This window comes from Loxodonta africana, chromosome 1 (assembly GCF_030014295.1).
Source record: "Loxodonta africana isolate mLoxAfr1 chromosome 1, mLoxAfr1.hap2, whole genome shotgun sequence".
In the NCBI taxonomy this organism is placed as follows: Eukaryota; Metazoa; Chordata; class Mammalia; order Proboscidea; family Elephantidae; genus Loxodonta; species Loxodonta africana.
The window spans coordinates 53,187,012-53,208,932 of NC_087342.1; the positions used below are offsets into that span (position 1 = coordinate 53,187,012).

At 44.0% G+C, this 21,921-nt stretch overlaps 1 protein-coding gene across 4 annotated transcripts in view; it reads right to left on the reverse strand.

The window, feature by feature from the left end:
* The window catches only part of NEDD9 (neural precursor cell expressed, developmentally down-regulated 9), a 217,950-nt gene that overhangs the window by 180,158 nt on the left and 15,871 nt on the right, over positions 1–21,921 (reverse strand). The window contains exon 3 of one of the 4 annotated variants that reach the window (XM_064280663.1): positions 10,761–12,278. The exons of the other annotated variants lie outside the window; for them this stretch is intronic. The gene's annotated coding sequence lies outside the window, so the exon portion shown is untranslated. The remainder of the gene's footprint in view (positions 1–10,760; positions 12,279–21,921) is intronic. 4 annotated transcript variants of the gene reach the window in all.

Below are 21,921 nucleotides of genomic sequence, written 5' to 3' on the forward strand. Positions count from 1 at the left end.
CCAGGGCCCAGGGTGGGGCAGATTAATCCTCTCCTGGTGGGCAGTATAGACGGTTACACTTCAGACGCTCTGCCCAGCTGGCTTTGGCTTAACATCATAATTGATCTCTGGCATTTGTTTTTTTGATTAGCTAACCTTCCCACCACCACTAAGCTAGCCAGCCCCTTTCCTTTCACTCTTACTTGTTCTCCAAGGAACGTACTCATTTTATGTTGTTTTGTTTTGCTAGGCGTGAGGTATAACTATTCAGTTTCTTTTTATAGCTGCTTTCTCTGAAGCTAGGTAAACCTTAATTTGGGTTCCTGAATGTCCCCTGGCAACATGGCATCACGCGAAGAACAGTCTTAAGGGTCAGAAAGACCTGAATTCGAATTCTGGCTCAGTTAATTTATAGCGCAGTGGCTTTAGGCAAGTTGCTTAAGCTCTTAGAACTTCAGTTTCTTCATCTGTATGATGCTGACAATCTCTATTTTCCAGAGCTGTGAAGCTTTGAATAAATGTATGTAATGTCCTGGGTTCACAGCAGGCATGCAAGAACTGATGGCTGTTGGTGATAAGAGTGGCAATGATAATAACGATGCATTGACCTGGATCTAATTATTACCCCGAGCCTCAGCTTTCCTGTCTATTAAATGAGGATAATAGCAATTATTTGGTAGAGGTACCTGAGGGTCTAATGTGATAAAAATATATAAGACACATTTCACTGCCGTTGACTCGATTCCAACTCGTAGCGAGCGATCCTGTAGGACAGAGTAAAACTGCCCCATAGGGTTTCCAAGACTGTAATCTTTATGGAAGCAGACTACAATGTCTTCCTCCTGCAGAGCAGCTGGTGGGTTCTAACTGCCGACCTTTTGGTTAGCAGCCAAGTGCTTTAACCACTATACCACCAGGGCTTCTATACAGCACATAGTAAGCTCTTCAAACGCATTTACGTCCTGGCCTCTTTGCTCACGGGGTTCTCTTGTCCTTTTAACTATTACTTTCCTGGGAAGTCCCTTTCCCTCTATCTTGAGATGCTTCTCTCAGGGTCTCAAGCTGTTTCTGAGCAAGCATTCTCTAAGAAGATCAGGATCTCCTTTTGGCTGCCGAGATTAAAGAATCATTTTTTGTCCCTATTTTTCTCTTGCTCTCTTTCCTGATTCCACTACGAGTCAGAGTCCACATGGCTGAAGTGTTCATGGAAAAAAAAAAATCAGTTGCCATCAAGTTGACCCTGACTCCTGGTGACCCATATGTGTCTGAGTAGAACTGTGCTCCACAGGGTGTCCAATGGCTGGTGTTTCAGAAGTAGATCACCAGGCCTTTCTTCCAAGGTCCCTCTGGGTGGAATCGAACCTCCAACCTTTCTGTTAACAGCCAAGTGCATTCACCATTTGTACCACCCAGGGACTCTGAAAGGTTTATAAACTTATGAAATAAACACCCCTAAGGCCTACCCTTAAAATTAAAAAGCTGGTCACAAAATATTTTATGTATAAAATACAATGGATTGGATAGGGTACAAGTAGGTTGATCAAGAAGGGGAGAAACGCTGCTTACAAAGACCTAAAACACCGCCTTACTGATGGATAAGAGAAAGCAGCATGTTGTAAAAGGGGGAAAGGCCTTCTTAACTCACCGTGGGGGTGGAAGGGCACAGTACACACAAGACAGAGCAGTAATTCACTTCACGGGTCTGGGGGAGCTGGCATTTCCATGCAGATTTAATCTAAGATTTCAGCTTTAACAAGGGATAAGGTTTACAGACTAAAAACTAGCCACAAGGTATGTCTTTACCCCAGCTTCACAGACGTCGACAAGAACAAAGCCAGCAGCTGTGTCAGAACTTGCAGGACAACATGAAATGCTGTGGTTTGAACAAAGCAGAGTTGCCCTGAGTATGAATTACAGGAAGAAAGGAAGGAAGAAAAAGAAAGAGCTGCAAGGCTATTTATTCCTTTTCTATGGGACGTCTTGAAGAAAAGGCCAAGTCACATGTCACCAACCCGCGGGGCCAGCTGGGGCACAAGAGGCCTGAGTCACCAGCTCCCAACTTTGAGGAGCTCCATATTTGGGACTCCTGCAAAGACTCACTCATCATTTAATCTGATGGGGTCCCATTGGTCCTGGTCCTGCTGCGAGCTTCAGCCAAATATAATGCACATCTTAAACATTAGAACCAATGATGGCCTTGGGATCATGCGGGCTTGAAGGCAGCCTGGTGTTTCAGGGTAGGATACACCAGAAAAAAAAAAAAAAAGAAGTTTTCAGGGAGTCGATTCTAACTCATGGCGACCCCATGTGTGTGAGAGTAGAACTGTGCTCCATAGGGTTTTCAATGGCTGGTTTTTCAGCTGTAGATCGCCAGACCTTTCTTCCGAGGTGCGTCTGGATGGACTCAAACCTCCAGTCTTTCAGTGAGCAGCCGGGTGTGCTAACCCCAGGTTAGAATATTGCCTAGACTTGGGCTGAGTGTGCAAGGAGGAAGAAACTGCGCTATACTAGTGCTGAAGTGACCAGATCTCACGGATGGGGGTTCTTGGTTCAATTTAAGGCAACAATGGGCATCTACTGTTTCGTTGCACAGCATCCATTTCTTCCCTGAGTCTGGGAGCCACATTCTGATTTTCCTTTGGGGACTTGCCTTTATTCTCAGTCCCTGGTGCTAGGGATGAGCACATGCACGAGGCCTGGCCAATCAGGGTAGTCCATGTCCCGGCCACAGTAATTGGTTTACACATGGGCACATGACACACATCAGCCTAAGAGAGATACTCCTAGGGAGGTCTACAAAAACCACTGAGTTTCCAGGAGATGAGGATGTGTACCTGGAGCTGCGGGCGGCCATCTTGCTGTGTGTTGGCAGAGCCAATCTTCGACACTCAGCGTTGGAGAGAGAGACCCAGTCCTCGTGAGACTGAGCCCTGTATCTAGTTGTCCCAAAGCTCTTTCCTGTTACAAGAACAAATCCCTCCTCCTCTCAGAGTCCCTGGGTGGCACAAATGGTTAAGTGCTGGGCTACCAACAAAAAAGGTTGGCGATTCAAATCAACCCTGAGGCACCACAGGAGAATGGCCTGGCAATCTGCTTCCAAAGGCCGCAGCCTTGAAAACCCTATGGGGGGCAGTTCTACTCTGACATACATGGGGTCGCCAGTTGTCAGAATTGACACGACAAGAAGGGTACTACTTCATTACATCCTTCTGGAATGAGAACATGAAAACAAATTTTAAAAAGAAAGAAAAAAATAGTAGCCTGAATTCTACTTGCAGAAATTTGCCATTATAACAACAATAACAAGGCGAACCATCCGATAGGCAGAACAAGCATGGGCTTAGTCTCAGCTCTGACCTGGGGTGACCAACTCGTCCTGGTTTGTCCTGAGTCCTGGTGACACCCTTAGTCCTGGGCAAACCTATACAGTTGGTCACTTGTATCCCTAGCTTGGTCAGGTAACTTTCCTCCTCTGAGCCTCAGTTTCTTTATCAACGAATGGGGGCAGGAGTGGGGTGGGGAAAGAGGGAGTGGCAGAACTATCAATGGTTTCAAACCATATTTTGGGGACTCCAGGTTTTTAAAAGGGCCACAGCAGCCTCTGCAGAAGGAGAAAGGCACTCAACAAGCTCTACTTCCGCTCTAGTGAGTCGTTTCACCTTTATGTTTAAAAAATCAGGGGTCCTACAGGGTCGCTACAAGTCTGAATCAACTTGATGGCAATGGGTTTTGGTTGCATAAGATTTGTTGGTAGCAGGAAAGCCTGCTTTCTGAGGGACCTCCCTCAAGAATTCCATGATTTATTTTTCTTTGTAACAGGACAAATGGCTCTTATGGACCAGTGGTTCTCACACCTGGCTGATCATAAGAGTCACCTGGGGAGCTTTAAAATTATGTACAGACATTCCTGGCTACCACACCTGGAGATTCTGACTCCTCAGGATTGGGGTGGAGCCAGGGATCTATATTGCTAAAATTTTTTTCAGGTGACATAAATTATTCACAAATAGTGGCATATGAACAATCATTAATGATAAATCACTTTCCATGAACCTCACAAATTAGCAATGCACGCCATTGTTTGAGACACCATGTTCCCATACTTCTCAAACTTTCCATGCATGGGGGTGGAGGAGGGGGAGCAGAGGAGGGGAGAGCATGTTAAAATCGGGATCGTAGTGCCCCAGCCCCAGGGTTTCTGATTCAGCAGGGCTGGGGTGAGGCCAGGGAATTTGCCTTCGGAAAAAACTTCTAGGTAGGGGTGAGCTATTTTGGTAGGATTTTTCTAGATCTTAAGCTCACTTGAGCCTTTTCTCTGGTTCTTTTAATCTTTGTGATTATTGAAACATCCCCCTTTCACCTCCTTCTAGAATGCTGTTGTTGTTATTAGCTGCCATTGAGACACCCCCCACTCATGGAGACCCCATACACAATAGGATTGGAATTTTGTGATCCATAGGGCTTTCATTAATTGATTTTTGGCAGTAGATCACCAGGCCTTTCTTCCTAGTCTGTCTTAGTCTGGAAGTTCTGCTGAAACCTGTTCAGCATCATAGCAACACACAAGCGTCCACTGACAGACAGTGGTGGCTCTGCTTGAGGTGCATTGGTCAGGAATCGAAACCAGCCCCTCACACGGAAGGAGAAACTTCTACCACTGAATCATCATTCAACTCAATTCTGACTCATGGCAAGCCCATGGATCACAGAGTAGAACTGCTCCATAGAATTTGGCTATAACCTTCACAGAAGTAATTTGCCAGGCCTTTCTTCTGAGATGCTGCTGAGTGGGCTCGAACTGCCAATTTTTAGTTAGTAGTCAAGTGCAAACCTCTTTTTACCACCCGGGGACCTTCTTCCCCCAGGGCCTCTGTGTTGTTGTTGTTGTTGTTGTGTGCCATTGAGTGGATTCCAACTCATAGCGATCCTATAGGACAGAGTACTACTGCCCCATGTGTTCTCCTAGGCTATAGTCTTTTTGGGAGAAGATAGCCAGGTCTTTTCTCCCAAGGAACAGCTAGTGGGTTTGAAGAGCTGACCTTTCAGTTAGCAGCTGAGTGTATAATCACTGCACCACTAGGGATTCCCCCCCTCCCTCCCATATAGCACTCAGTAAATTATTGATGAAAAACTGCATGGATAAATGTTTTATTGGTTTTAATGACAGTGACCTTTCAACCAACTTTGTAAGGAATATCTTGACTACACCCATCAGAGTGTAAGAAAGGTTTCTGCTGTCCAAATAAGGAGCTGGGAATGTTGTCCCCTGGGACCTTGGTGGAGGACATGGGTGGGAACGACAGGATTTCCTGCTCTCAGCTTTAGGGGGCTTTGTGCTGAAAACAAAGAAGCAGCTGCGTGCATTCTGGCCTGGGGCCTCCAGCTCAGCACACTGGACTCACTCAAAGACCATTTTTTCTTCGTTTTTCATTTTCTCAAGGCTGTTAGATTTACTTTTCACCCACCAACTTCTTGCTGGCTTTCTTTAGCTTGCTGTCCTATTTAAGTTTTCTAAATTAATTTGCTGGGTCATTACATAGGCACAGGCTAGTTGATGTTACTCTTTTTTCCTGTGGGTGAATTTGCCATTATCTCTCTGGAAGTGTCTCGGAGTGGTGCAAACAGTTAACATGCTCGGCTGCTAACCTAAAGTTAGACCGTTACCACCCACCCAGAGGTGCCTCAGAAGAAAGGCCCAGTGATTTATTTACAAAAAATCAGCCATTGAAAAGGCTATGGAGCACAGTTCTACTCTGACACACATAAGGTTGCCATGAATAGGAATCAACTGGATGGTAACTGATTCATCCCTCTGGAAGCCGAAAAGTGGCCACCCCAAACCCCTGCTCAGGCTGTGTGCTGTCCACTTCTGCCCAGTCCTCCTGCTGTCCTGTGGCTTGCTTTCCTTCTTTGTCGGGACTCAAACAGCTGCAGGCACCCTGGCACCCTCATTCTACCCAGCATCACTAGTCCCAGAAATGTTTCTTGGACCACAGAGAACTACACAGGGCTGTACCGCAGACTTCAGGGCCAGACACGCCCCAAACAAAGTTCGAAAGGAAGAGAAGCCACCAACCACTATAAGCCACTAAATACAGGAGTGTAGAGTCCAAATTCGAGAGGAACATTCAGATCGGGTTTAAGTGGCTTTGCAGCTTTTATGTAACTGCTTGAAATAGGAGACAGCACCCAGAAAGCAAACATAAATATTACTACTACTACTACTAGCATTTAAAAAGATAATCCCCCTCCGTATTGCAGACTTTTGCTTCCCTGATGGCACTGCAAAGGGACAGTTGAGTAGCTGGCATAGAGTCCTGTTACCCCTGAGAAAACAGGTTGTGTGCCCAAACTGGCAGAAGACACAGGGTCTTCCCATCACCACCCTGGCAAAGGGGTTTGGTTTGGATCAGAACCTATACTTAAAGAGAAATATTCCTTTCTAAATTAGCTCTACATCAGCCTAACTGAACAGCCAAATCTGTGGCAACGAGGAGAAACAGCCCCTTTTGCCTCAGGTGGTGACTATTCACAGCTGAAAGGACAAAGGCTCTGCCATTGCATAAGTCAGCTACCCGACAGGAACAATGCTCGTCCCCTGACGCAATGAGTGGCAGAAGTGCCTATTTTCCAGTGCAAACTGGCCTGGGGACTTGGCCGGGTGTGTCCTGAAGTTCTCAAGTGTTAACGGCGTTTGTGTTTCTGGAAGCACCTCCGAACCTGGTTAACAGGAAAATATCATGTTAGATAATAAAGTCCAGGGTTTTTAAAGCTTTTCATTTACATATAATTTGGAGAATCAAGTCACTGCAGAGGAAACTGGTTATTTTCCTTGGAGATAGCCAATAGGAAGCCTGGTGGCGGGAGGTGGTCAGGCTTGTGGGCAGGAAGAAACGTGGCCTGCGTGTCACTCTTAATCACTATCTCTTGGCCTGGAATCAAGACATAATATTCTTTTTTCTTTAAAAAATGTGTCCAGTCCTATACGTGGAAGACTATGTGGTGATGGGTGGGGTTGTGCTGCAGGAAGAGACTGAAAATAACTCTTACCATTCATAGAGGCTGCTGTTGTGAGCCGTAAAGTTGATTCCGACCCATAAGATGGAAAAGAACTGCCCCATAGGGTTTCCTAGGCTATAACCTTTATAAGAGCAAAATATCAGGTCTTTTCTCCTGTGGAGCCACTGGTGGGTTTGATCCACTGACCTTTTGATTAACAGCTGAGGGCTTAACCGTTTAGCCACCAGGGCTCCTTCATAGAAGGCTGAGGACAGTGGCATCACTAGGATTGGTGTCATCCAGTGCAATAATACATGGTCTCACCCCCTCTCCCCATGCTAATTACCACAATATTGTAGCTAAAACACCAGAGAATTTGACAAAATTCGTGATTATAAAAACACCGGCAGCAATGAAAATAACAGTGCACGCTTATAGCACGTACAGACAAAACCACATGATTCAAGCATCGGTGTAATTGGGTCATAATGACAGCTCTGATCTGAGCGCATCTGAAGGTTCAAAAAGTAAATTAGTGTAGAGTTTTAGCCTTGTAGGTATACTGATACATGTAAGCTGAGCTTACAAAAAAAATCTTTTGTTGTTATAACTAACTACAGGGATGTTTTTATGAAAAACAATAAATTTCTGCTGAAACACTGTACAAAAATTTCATAGACAATATCATTTTGGTGTCACCCCCCTCTAAAAGTGTCACCTGGTGCGGTCCCTACCCCTCTAGTGATGCCACTGGCTGAGAAGACTAAAATACTGAGAGAGGGGCCAAGTTTACACGATTGTAGGCAACAGAGAAACAAGAAAACCAGAAATAGTGTGGCTTACCTATGGACACTGGAGCACTCAGCTGCTTACCATAAAGGTCGGCAGTCCAAATCCACCAGCGCTCCTTGGAAACCTTATGGGGAAGTTCTACTGTCCTATAAGGTAGCTAGGAGTCAGAACTGACTTGCCAGCAACGGGTTTGGTTTTATTGGTTATGCACATTACCACTACTAGGGGGAAACTAGGTGTTATGGATTGATTTGCATCCCCCCAAAATATGTATTAATTTTACGGTTTAAGCCAATTCACAGACACAGAGCTCAATAACTGAAAGCAAGACTAAATGCCCTTAAAAAACGATAAAGAACCTATCACTCTTTCCCCAAAGAGACCTCATATCACCAAGAAAGCAGTGCCAGGAAAAATGCGCTTTGGACCTGGGGTCCCTGTGCTGAGAAGCTCCTATACTGGGGGAAGATTGATGACAAGGACCTTCCTCCAGAGCCAACAGAGAAAGCCTTCCCTGGGAGGTGACGCCCTGAATTTGGACTTGTAGCCTACTAGACTGTAAGAGAACAAACTTTGTTGAAGCCATCCACTTGCTGTATTTCCGTTATAGTAGCACTAGATGACTAAGACACTAGGCAATCCTTAAAGAGGTTTAAGCGCTCAGGTCCTTCAGTGCTGCTTTTAGGTCTGTAATGATTGTCAGGCAGAGCTGGTAATTTTCCTCTTTCACAATATCCCAAACAAATTTCCACATATTGTTAACCAGGACTTCAAGGAGATCCACCACATAAGACTGGCATCCTATTCCTTAAACACTGTTTTTGCCATCAAGATCTTCTCTAATTGGGAGAACTTAACATGCTGGTGAGCCCTGGTGGAGCAGTGGTTAAAGTGCTTGGCTGCCAACCAAAAGGTTGGTGGTTTGAACCTACCAGCTGTTCCATGGGAAAAAGATAGGGTAGTCTACTTCTGTAAAGATTTATAGCCTTGGAAACCCTATGGGACAGTTCTACTTTGTCCTACAGGATCACTATGAGTTGGAATCTACTCGACAGCAGTGGGTTTGGTTTAACATGTTGGTGGAATCCCTGGCTGGTACAAATGCTTAAAGTGTTCAGCTGCTCATGAAAAGGTTAGAGGTTCAACTCCACCCAGAGGCACCTCAGGAGATAGGCCTGGTGATCTACTTCTGAAAATTAGCTACTGAAGCCCTATGGAGCACAGTTCTACAGTTCCCCATGAGTTGGAGCTGACAGGATGACAGCCAGTACAGGTAATATAGTGGTGCGCCATCTTGTTGCTGGGCAGCTGTTCCCTTGCGACTCATTTCATGCCATTGAGGGACAAACCACATCTTGAAGCAGTGTGATTGACAGTTGTATCAAACAAATAATCTTCTGAAATTCCCGCCCATATCGTGACACAAGGAGGATGTTGGTCTATTAGCAGAGGTCAGTGTAGAAGTCCTAACTAAACTATCTACCTCGGTGGTAGAATCCCGCAAACCTCAGTGTGTCAGAGCATCATGGAGCAGAGAGATCACAGCCCTTGCCAGCTCCAAATTCTGCAGTTCCAGGGAAACTGCTGTTAGAAAAAGACTCAGTCTCTGGTGCTACAGATACCAAACAAAAACATGGGTGCCCTCGGGGAGAAGAGGGTGTGACATATGAGGAAAGAAGAAAGGGTTGTGAATACAAAATGCGGCACAGATCAGCAGCAGAGCAACTGAAAGGGGAACATTACCAATAGTCTGCTGATAATTTAAGGAGATGCATGGGGAAGAGAACAAACTGAAATCCTTGTCACAAGTAAGAATTGTGTGGGAAGAGAGCCACTCTCTGCCGGCATGGAGCTTTTGAGAGAAGGCTGAGAAGTCTTCACAAGAGCAGAGCAATAGAACAGAAAGAACAGAGAGGGCACATAGCAGAGGGTTCCTTCAAACTCTAGAGACAGGCCAAATTCTACACAACCCCAGCGCATGGTTCTTTCACTATAGCTCCCTTCTCTTGCCCACTTGTCTCACCAGAGGGAGAGACTCACCTAGGTGTGTGCATGTGTGTCCTGCGTATGCATGCGTATGTGACTTTGTTTTACGTGTTTGTTTATTTTTCTTATTGTCATTTACTTTTGAGGTATCCGATCTTGGAAACAGTGCCATAGTTGAGTAATGGTCTCCAGAATTAAGCATTGTGACCTGGAAACAGGAAAACAGCCTGATGTAAACCTACTAATGGAATCCTTTGTACTTAAACAGCAGTGCAAATGGGATCAGAGTTGGAGAAAAGGAGGCCCTGGTTGAAATAAGACCAAATCCTAGATAGCACCCTCTTTTTACCCCATTCACATAGGTGGCTAAGAAATCCTGGTTGCTGATAAGAGAACAAAAAGCATGCCATTTTTGTATAAGAAGCTTAGGAGTATACAAAAACATATAAGATCTAATTGTTACCCTAAGGAACAATATTCAACATCACAAAGGAAGCTATATGAGTTTGGAGAAGGGAGAAAGCAGTGGGGGCTGGGGTGGGCTGGGGCTGTCAAGAAAAGCCCACCTGGAGAAGGAGGTGGTTTGTGAGCGAAGCCTGCCAGATGGGTAGGAAGGACAAGGTAGCCTGAGCAAACGTCCAAAGGCCCAGATAGCCAAGGCATATCTGGGAGACGGCATCAGAAAGAATTAGAAAATCTTCATGAATTGTGCTAGGCTAGCATTGTGTTCCATTTCCATTGCTTTCTTTTTCTCTCTTCTTCGTTTCGTGGTTTCTGCCTTTTGCTTTTCCTCTGCACACATCTTAAGCCTTTCAGTAGCATCCTTGGACCAGCCCAGCTACAGCAGCCGGAGCTATCTCCACATTGCCTGAGCCCCACATCTTAGCTTTTCTAGATTCTATTACTTACTCTTTAAACAACGATATTAAACAACCCCAGCGCATGGTTCTTTCACTATAGCTCCCTTCTCTTGCCCACTTTTCTCACCAGAGGGAGAGACTCACCTAGGTGTCCAAGTTTAGCGCTGTGCTCATGATAGTCATCCCGGAAGTGCCCACCTGCTCACAGGGTATGTCATAAACCACCATCCCGAAGGTGAATCTCTTTTCTTAGATGGAAATGTATTAGGAATTCGATGTTAATGTTGTTGTTGGCTGTCATCAGGCCGGCCTCCGAATGAAAGTGACCACCGACGCATGGTGACCCCATGGACAAGGAAACAAAATGCTGCCCAGTCTCCATGATAGGTTTTGGATCAGACTGTTGTGATTCATAGGGTTTTCGTTGGCTGATTTTCAAAAGTAGATCACCAGGCTTTTCTTCCTAGTCTGTTTTAGTTTGGAAGCTTCGTTGGAACCTGTTCAGCATCATAGCAACACACACGCCTCCACTGACAGATGGGTGGTGGCTGCGTATGAGGTGCACTGGCCGGGAATCCGAGGCGGTTCTCCTACGTGGAAGGCAAGAACTCTACCAGTGAACCCCAGTGTCCCCCTGAATGTTAATGGACAGACATTTATTGAACAATCACTGTTATGGATTGAATTGTGTCCTCCAAAAATGTTTGTCAGCTTGGCTAGGCCATGATTCCCAATATTTTATGATTGTCCATCATTTTGTCATCTGATGTGATTTTCCTATGTGTTATAAATCCTATCTCTGTGATGTTAATGAAGCAGGATTAGAGGCAGTTATGTTAATAAGGCAGGACTCCATCTATAAGAATAAGTTTTGTTTGAGTCAATTTCTTTTGAGATGTAAAAGAGAGAAGCAAACAGAGAGACAGGGGGACCTTATACCATCAAGAAAGTAGGGCCAGGAGCAGAGTGTGTTCTTTGGACCTGGGGTCCCTGCTCTGAGAAGCTCCTAGTCCGGGGGAAAATTGATGACAAGGACCTTCCTCCAGAGCCAACAGAGAGAAAGCCTTCCCCTGGAGCTGACGCCCTAAATTTGGACTTCAGCCTCCTAGACTGTGAGAAGGAAACCCTGGTGGCATAGTGGTTAAGTGCAATGGCTGCTAACCAAAGTGTCAGCAGTTCAAATCTGCCAGGCGCTCCTTGGAAACTCTATGGGGCAGTTCTACTTTGTCCTATTGAAGCCATTTACTTGTGGTATTTCTGTTAAAGCAGCACTAGATAACAAAGACAGTCACCATGTGTCAATTCTGTGCTACACTATGGAGGACAGAGAGAACGAAGACATTTGCAAAAAGCTTCATTTACCGGAAGAGAGAGATCTGCGGACAACTAACTACACTAACGTTGAAATAAACTATTCTTTCTCTGTTTCATCATGTTTTATGACCAGAAGGCAAACTCCATTGACGATGCAGTTTCTTTTAACTTAAAATTCTTTCCTTGCAAAACTTCTGTTTGCAACTAAAAGACTCTTCTCAACCGACTGCGGTCAATGACCCTGTTTCAACGCAGGGCTTTCTCTGGTTAGACTGAGTGGGCTCTCGCCACAAATGCTCGCTGTTGGATATGTCCACTGTCCATCGTCGAAGCCAAAGTCACGGAAACCTGGTGAAAGGTGAAGTAGAGGGAATTCCGTGATTTAAAGAGATTGATGAGCTGGTTTGCATTGGGAGGAGTTCAGCAAGAGAAATTTCTTTATCAGAATTTTTAAGCCTGAAAATGATTTACGATTGGATGATTTCAACTATCATGTATGCATTTACTACACAGACCTTAAAAACAAAAATTCCGGTGAGTTGATTTCAATACATAGCTACCTTATAGGACGGGGTAGAACTGCCCCATAGGGTTTCCAAGGCTGTAATCTTTACAGAAGCAGCTTCCCACATCTTTCTCTCGAGGAGCAGCTGGTGGGTTCAAACCGCCCACCTTTTTGTTAGCAGCCAAGTGCTTTAACTGCTGTGCCACCAGGATTCCTTCATCCAGACCTTACAAAACAAAATTCTTTGGGTGTTATGGACACACACCCTGCAAAAAGAGGGACCTCAAGAAAGCATGCCTAGTGAAATAGGAAGGAAAGGTTTTGTTAAATACAAAATAGGCTTACTTGGGGGCTTGAAGTACTAGGCATTGTCTACACTCTCTGTGCAGGTTTAGCCAATGAGGATTCCACCCCTGTGTCACACTGCTTATAGCCAGAGGAAGCTGGCTTCAGAAGAGTCGGCTACCTTAAGACTCCATCTGCTGAGGGCCAGAGCAGGGAGAGATCTACCATCTGCAGTCTCCAGCCAACATGTGAAGAAGGACGCTGTTTTTGCACATGCTAGAATGAAGGAAATCCTGGGGACATAGTGATTAAGTGCTATGGCTACTAACCCAAGGGTTGGCAGTTTGAATCTGCCAGGCACTCCTTGGAAACTCTATGGGGCAGTTCTACTCTGTTCTATAGGGTCACTATGAGTTGGATTCAGTGGCAAACATGTTTGGTTTTTTTTTTTTTTTGGTTTAGAGTGAAGTGATTAAGTAGGCAGATGTGAATTCAGATTCCAGTTGAGCCAATCTTGGCTCAGTAATCAATTCTAAATCTCACTCAATGTTTTCTTTTCCCATTTAATAGTAATGGCCAACATTTTTTAGGCTTCCCAGGTGTAAGGTACTTTGCAACCAATGGATATGTATCGTCTCATTTAATCTCACATCAATCCAATGAAGTGGTGAGTAAAAGAGCTAATGTAACAGGCCTGAAACCACTATCCTTAAAGAGGCCCGCTTGCAAGGCGAGTCTTGGCTGGAAACTGAGGACTTGGGTTCCTACCACTCCCTGATGTGACAGGCTCACCCTGCTTAAGTGTTTGTGCAAATAACATGGTTTATGCCGAATACCTGTTTTCCTTCTGGGAGCCTGGAGTTTTGGCACATCCCAGGAAGAGAGTGCCCGTGTGACCAGCCCCCAGTCAAAACCCCGGGCGTGGAGTCTCTGTGAGCCTCCCTGGTAGACAGCATCTAACATGCGCTGCCACAACTTGCTGTGGGAGGAACTGAGAGCATCCTGTGTGCCTCCACTGGGGGAGGGCCCTTGGAAGTTCCCGCCTGGTTTCCTCTAGACTCCGCCCCATGTGCCTTTTCCCTGTCCTGATTTTGCTTTGTACACTTCACTGTAGTGAACAAAGCTGTTAGTAACGACTATATCCTGAGCCCTGAGAACCCTCCTAGAAGAGTCATAAAAACTGGGGGTAGCCCAGGGAGACCCCCAACACGGGTGGGTGATAGTATTATTGCCCCAATTTTAAAGGCCAGGAAGTTGGTTCATGGACAGGTTAAGTAACTAGCCCAAGGTCACACAGCACATATCTGGCACAACCAGGATTTGAACCCAGGCAGGCTGACTCCTAACTTGCTTCTAACTCCTGTGTGTGTGTGTGTGTGTGCCATCAAGTTGATTCTGACTCATAGCAACACTATAGGACAGAGTAGAACTTCCCCATAAGGTTTGCAAAGAGTGGCTGTTGAATTCGAACTGCTGACGTTTTGGTTAGCAGCCAAGCTCTTAACTACTTGGCCACCAGGACTCCTCTAATTCCTGTGGTGGCTCTAAAATTAAGGTCAGAATACCTTCCTCTTTGGGTGGTTGTGAGTCAAAGGAAGCGTGTTTCCCTAGAACATACTAAGTGTTCAATAAAACGTAATTACTGTGTTATCATATTATTACTCTCCATCCTCCTCTCCCCTCCACCCACTAACTAAACAGCCACCGTGTATTTCCTATTCCCCGCAGTCCCACTGGCAAGCAGAACGTCTCTGAAGCATCCATGAGGAAGGAATGAGGAGGGGGTGGCATGAAACACACCCTGCTACTTTTTTTTAAACAATACTATTTATTATGATGCAACCTCTGCGTTGCCTCTCTTCTTTTCCTATCTCTTCTGTGGCCTCCTGGTCTCCAGTTTAGAGGGGCTGGAGACGGTGCTGAGAGTGATGAAGGTCAGCCCAGCAGGCTGGGTGTTTAGAAGAACTGGGGCAGAAGGAGAAGAGGGGGTGAAACTGGGGCAGTTTGTGTCCAGCCCCTTTCATTATGGTGTCCATATTTTCTACCTTCACCCTCCTATTAGAATCCGTTGTCTCACAACAGAATATTTAACATTCCATTTGCTGAAATTATTATTTCTCAAACCCTTCCCTTATCGAACAATATCATTAATATCACATGCAAGTACAATTTTCCGGAAGATAATTGAAAAGTGGCTATAATAGTACATTGACAGGGAACTGCCAGAAATTCAAGCTGGATTCAGAAGAGGATGTGGAATGAGGGAAATCATTGCTGATGTCAGATCAATCCTGGTTGAAAGCAGAGAATACCAGAAAGATGTTTACCTGTGTTTTATTGACTATGCAAAGGCATTCGACTGTATGGATCATTACAAATTATGGGTAACATTGCAAAGAATGGGAATTCCAGAACACTTAATGGTGCTCGTGAGGAATCTGTACATAGGTCAAGAGGCAGTCGTTTGAACAGAACAAGGGGACACTGCGTGTTTAAAGTCAGGAAACGTGTGCATCAGGGTTGTATCCTTTCACCATATCTAGTCAATCTGTATGCTGAGCAAAATAATCCGAGACACTGGACTATATGAATATGAATGGGGCAACAGGATTGGAAGAAGACTCATTAACAACCTGTGTTATGCAGATGGTACAACCTTGCTTGCTGAAAGTGAAGAGGACTTGAAACACTTACTGAAGAAGATCAAAGACCACAGCCTTCAGTATGGACTGCACCTCAACATAAAGAAAACAAAAATCCTCACAACTGGACCAATAAATAGCATCATGATAAATGGAGAAAAGATTGATGTAGTGAAGGATTTCATTTTACTTGGATCCACATTCAACAGCCATGGAAGCAGCAGTCAAGAAATCAAACAATGTATTGCATTGGGCAAATCTGCTGCAAAAGACCTCTTCAAAGTGTTGAAAAGCAAAGATGTCACCTTGAAGACTAAGGTGCGCCTGACCCAAGCCACGGTGTTTTCAACTGCCTGATATGCATGCGAAAGCTGGATAATGAATCAGGAAGGTCCAAGAAAAATTGACATCTTTGAATGGTGGTGTTGGCAAAGAATATTGAATATACCATGGACTGCCAAGAGAACAAACAAATCTGTCTTAGAAGAAGTACAGCTAGAATGCTCCTTGGAAGCAAGGATGGGGAGACTACGTCTCACATACCTTAGACATGTCATCAGAAGGGCTCAGTCCTTGGAGAAGGACATCATGCTTGGTAAAGCGGAAGGTCAGTGAAAAAGAGAAAGACCCTCAGTGAGATGGATTGACACCAAGGCTGCAACAATGGGTTCAAGCGTAGCAATGATTGTGAGGATGACATAGGACTGGGCAGTGTTTCATTCTGTTTTATATAGGGCCGTTATGAGTGGAACCAACTTGACAACACCTAACAACAAAGTGCATAGGGGCATTGGAGGTTCAGTGGTAAAACTCCCACATTCCATGTAGGAGAACAGAGTTTGTTTTCTGTTCTCTGTGGTCCAATGCACCACAATCACCGCTGCCACCCATCTGTCAGTAGGCTTGCAGGTTGTTATGATGCTGAACAGGTTTTAGCAGAGCTTCCAGATTGAGACAGACCATGAAGAATTCCCTGGTGATCTAGTTCTGAAAATCAGTCAGTGAAAACCGTATGGATCACAATGGTCTGATCCACAACCAATCGTGGGGATGGCAGAGGACTGGGCAGCATTCTATTCAGTTGTACATGGGTGGTCATGAGTTAGGGCCAACTCAACAGCAGCTAACAACAACAATTAGTGCATAAACATCCTGTATCCTTCCACTGAGAAAAAACAAATGACCCTAGCTTTCCGTAGGTCTGTTCTTGCACGACTTTCAAAGAAAAGCAACTCTCCCTGCTAAGTGCCTTTCTGTGATATCACAGCTTAGTTGGTAGATCAAGACGTCCTAGTTAGAAATGGGATTGACTAAAGCATAGTAGATCTACATGGCAGAATTTTGGGGGTAAAGAAAAATGTCCCCAATTTAAAACATCCACTTTTTCATCTGTTTCCTAAAATTCCCTTTACTAGAGAAGCAAAACTTCTAATTCCATAGTAAGAAATTTGGTTTAAAACAAAACTAGCAGAAGAGTAGTAGTGTTGTTGTTAGGTGCTGTTGAGTCGGTTCCGACTCATAGCGACCCAATCACAACAGAAGGAAACACTGCCCAGTCCTGAGCCATCCTTACAATCGTTGTTATGCTTGAGCCCATTATTGCAGCCACTGTGTCAATTCACCTCGTTGTGGGTCTTCCTCTTTTCCGCTGACCCTGTACTTTGCCAAGCACAATGTCCTTCTCCAGGGACTGATCCCCCCGTCAACATGTCCGAAGTATGTAAGACACAGTCTCGCCATCCTTGCTTCTAAGGAGCATTCTGGTTGTACTTGTTCCAAGACAGATTTATTCATTCTTCTGGCAGTCCGTGGCATATTCGATATTCTTCACCAACACCACAATTCAAAGGCATCAATTCTTCTTCGGTCTTCCTTACTCATTGTCCAGCTTTCACATGCATAGGAGGCGACTGAAAATACCATGGCTTGGGTCAGGTGCACCTTAGTCTTCAAGGTGACATCTTTGCTCTTCAACACTTTAAAGAGGTCTTTTGCGGCAGATTTACCCAATGCAATGCATCTTTTGATTTCTTGACTGCTGCTTCGATGGCTGTTGATTGTGGATCCAATGAAATCCTTGACAACTTCAATCTTTTCTCTGTTTATCGTGATGTTGCTCATTGGTCCAGTTGTGAGGATTTTTGTTTTCTTTATGTTGAGGTGCAATCCATACTGGAAGGCTGTGGTCTTTGATCTTCATTAGTAAGTGCTTCAAGTCCTCTTCACTTACAGCAAGCAGCAAGCAAGGTTGTGTCATCTATGTGACGCAGACAGTAGTGTGGAGTTACACTAAGTGAAAAAAAAAATTCTTTCCTAAAATCCCATTTTGATAAGTAGAATTGGAAGGAGTTCATGGATATTAGGTACTTGAAAAGAGGGGTTGGTCATACAAGTGACAAAAAAAAGAAAATGGCATTTAGGAAGGAAGACTGGTGGTACCAACGGGTTACTTCATGTGTGTGGTAAGTTTTTCCATGTGCTAGCCCTTGGAACTCAGCACTTTTAAAGCAATATATGGGAGGCGGAAATAAATCAAAAAATCCTATCTTGAAATAAAATGCATTTTAGTCTAAGAAAAACAAAATGTCTTTACTCCAAGCCCACCTATGCTACCAGCATCCACAGTAAAGAGCTGCCTTGTCAGTGGATAAACCCCTTTAAGCAAACGACTTATTAGAAGACTGGGTTCCAGTCCTAGCTGTACCAGTTGCTCAGTTGTCTGACTTTATGTAAATAAGAAGGGCTGGAGACAGTGCAGTCTCCTCAGTTTCATTATCTGTGAAGTGAGGATATAATAAATATGCCCCAGGACCATCATGAAAAAGAAATGAGATGAAGTGGATCAATGTGCTGAGTGAATTGTAAATTAGTTTCTAAACGTTGGCTATTAATATTTTGATCGGCTGATCTTTACTAGAACCCAGCTTGAAGTGAAAAATCAAACATAAAATAAAAACCTGGTTTCATTTCCGTGAAATAGGCAAATGAATAAAGACCAAAGTATCTCAGTGGTTACCAGGGGTAGGAGGGAGGAAGAAAAAGGGAATCATTGCTTAGGGGGTACCGAGTTTCTGTTAATGGTGATGGGATAATTTGGAAAGAGATAGTGGTGATGGTTATGTAACATGACAGACATAACTAATGTCACTGAATTGTACATGTAAAAGGTATTGAATTGGCAAATGTTTTGTTATATATATATTTGCCACATTAAAACGACGACAACCTGGTTTTCATTCTTTTGAACAGTAAGAAAGGAGTTATTTCAAGAGGAGAGCCCTATAAAGCCAAATTATAAATGGAAAGGTCACTGCAGTAAACTCACCATCCCAGTAAAAAATCTCACAATATGACTGGCCAAAATATTAGCCTTTCCTCACTGAGGCAACCTTAATCTTTCCTCCTGGGTTTGCCTGGTTAAAATCACTCAGTGGTCTAAAAAGGCAGTGGATATCAATTATAATTTAGATCAGAGCCTCTGAAGTACCCAGTGATTTAGTTTCTGGGATTAAGGAAAACAAAACTGATGGTTGGATAAGAATAGCATTCCTTTCTACTGTGGTCATCCTATGTCAAGGAAATGTTTGAAATTTAGGCATTGTAGTATGACGTGCCTGCAAACATTATTGTATGACTGAACTTTTGGAAAACATAGCAGAGCAAATGTGTTTTATAAATCTTTACTGCTGGTAACATTCTTGGAGAATGGAAACGTGATGGCTGTCCCAGTGCGGTTCATTCTAAAATGGTTTGTCATTATAAAGGAAACATGCTGTATTCAGGTCCATCTGTTCTTTTTAAGAGCCCCTATACCCCTCACCATCTTTCAAACACCCTGTGCTTTCTTTGCAAATGCTACAGACTGTCATTAGCTTTTGTCGTTGCTGTCAGGTGCCGTGGAGTTGATTGAACAGAACGAACCACTGCCCAGTCCTGCACCATCCTCACAGTTGTTGTTATGCTTGAGCCCATTGTTGCAGCCACTGTGTCTTCCATCTTGTCGAGGGTCTTCCTCTTTTTTCACCAATCCTTTACTTTACCAAGCGTGATGTCCTTCTCCAGGGACTGGTCCCTCTTGATAACATGTCCAAATCTTGCTTCTAAGGAGCATTCTGGCTGGACTTCTTCCAAGACAGATTTATTTGTTCTTCTGGCAGCCCATAATATATTTGACGTTCTTTGCCAACACCATAATTTAAAATAATCCATTCTTCTTCAGTCTTCTTTATTCATTGCCTTTAGAGTGAGCTGCAATTAGCAAGTCTCTCAGCTTCTCTTACAAGGAACTTTTTTCCACTGGAAATTTCTGTAATGACTCTTGTCTGATTTTTAACATTTCCCTGGAGACCAAACTCCCAGGATTCTACAAGTGAATGGTACCCTTTTGGACCAACTAATGACTATAATTTTTTAAATGTAGCTACTAGCTGTTTTGGCACCTTCCACCAGCACCCCCTTGCACATAAATCCTGCAGAGCTATGAAATGTCTGGCCTTCGTGTCTGAACTCTCCAGAGTTTACAAGACTGGATGTTGGCTCTTACAAGGACTCTTCAGTGTGGTCAGGGGTAGTAAGTAAAACCTCAGTGTTTCAGGGACCATTTGCATTTATTTTACAGGACAAGGGCTGTAAGGTGTTTACTGAGGTCATGCAACTCCAGTGCCAAGTTTGCTTGAATGAATTCTGGACAACCTGACACTTAGCTGCTTCTTCCTTCTCCTTTGGGCCATGACCATTTGGCAGTTTAGAAGGAGTGATGGGGTTGGAGGATAACCAGAAAGCCAAACAGATGGAGAAAAGGTTTACACTTGAAAGGCAAAACAATGAAAGTTTGTTTGGTTTAGAGATAAAATAAACACAATTTAATTGCTCAACTATATTTATTGCTGCGATACCTCATTAGCCCAGAAAATCAAGAATTGACTCTTTTGAGGGTGACACAAGGACCTTTTCTTTTATTCTTTGAGCCACACTGAGGTAACGACCACAACACTTGGGTATGTCACAAATCAACATACACTGAAGCAAGTGATTGCAATAGTTTTCTGGCTCTAAACCCACCTGAAAACTGTACCAGGCTGGTAGGGACTGTGTCTGTCTTGTTCACTGTTGGTGAACAAGTAGGGGCTCAGAAAATATTTTTGACTAATGACTAATGTACTGGTTGGTCCACATGGTCACAAGAGAGAGCTAACTTTAGCAAATCCGCCTCATATTTTATTTCAACACTTTTATCTGTTTATCATCTAGTGTTACGAATTAAATTGTGCTCCATCAAAATACGTGTTGGAATCCCTACCCTAGTACCTGTGAACGTGATCCTGTTTGGAAATAGGGTTTTTCTGTGTTATGTTAATTAGATCATACCCAAGGAGAGCAGGTTCTAAATCAAATCACTTCCGAGTTATAAAAAGAGCAGATTAGACCCAGGGAGACACACACACACACACACACACGCACACACACACACGCGCGCACACATACACACACACACCACACACACACACACACACGAGAAGACAGAAACCATGTGAGGATCGTCTACAAGCTGATGAATGCCTGGGGCTGCTGACAAAGAAGGAATCGACATGGCTGAGACCCTGGTTTGACCAAGACCCAGGTCTGGAGATTTTAGCTTCTAGAACTGTAAGAAAATATTTTTTTCTTTAAAGCCACCTTGTGGTATTTCTGTTACAGCAGCACTAAGTAACTAAGGTAACTAGGTAATGAAATATCATTTTGACTTTCTTTACATAACCCAAAAACCCAGTGCCATCGAGTCGATTCTGACTCATAGTGACCCTTAGGACAGAGTAGAACTGCCCCATAGAGTTTCCAAGGAGCGCCTGGCGGATTCGAACTTACATAGACTGAGCTAAATTCAATTTGATCGTTTCATTCATCCTAGAAGAACATGGATGCATTTTTGTTTTGTTTTATTTTGTTTTTCTATGTTCTTCTCTTCTGAAATTCTCTCTTCTTGTCAAATCTTATTCACTCTTTAGTATCATATATGTATCATGTAACCCTCAAAACCCACCACCCATCTGTCAGTTTGTCATTAATGTGGTGCCTTGTGGGTTGCTAGGATGCTGGAAGCTATGCCATAGATATTTCAAATACCAGCAGGGTCACCCATGGTGGACAGGTTTCATCAGAGCTTCCAGACTAAGACAGACTTGGAGGAAAGGTCTGATGATCTACTTCTAAATATGTAGCCAACGGAAACCTTATGGATCACAACAGATTATCGTCTGATCTTGGTTGGAAAGCACTCAAAATACACACACAATGGGCTCGAGCATACCAACGATTATGAAGATGTCACAGGATCGGGCAATGTTACATTCTGCTGTACATGGGGTCACCATGAGTTGGAGCTGACTCTACAGCATCTGAAGACAACAACCCCCAAAACAACTCCGTGAGGTTGGGACTACTACTATTCCTTTAATTTACAGACAGGTAAATTCTCTTGCTGAATATTGCACAGCTGGTGAAGCACCCCACCACATTACCCCAGCTCTCTTGGGTCTGCCCCTTCTCCTGACTGCAGTCA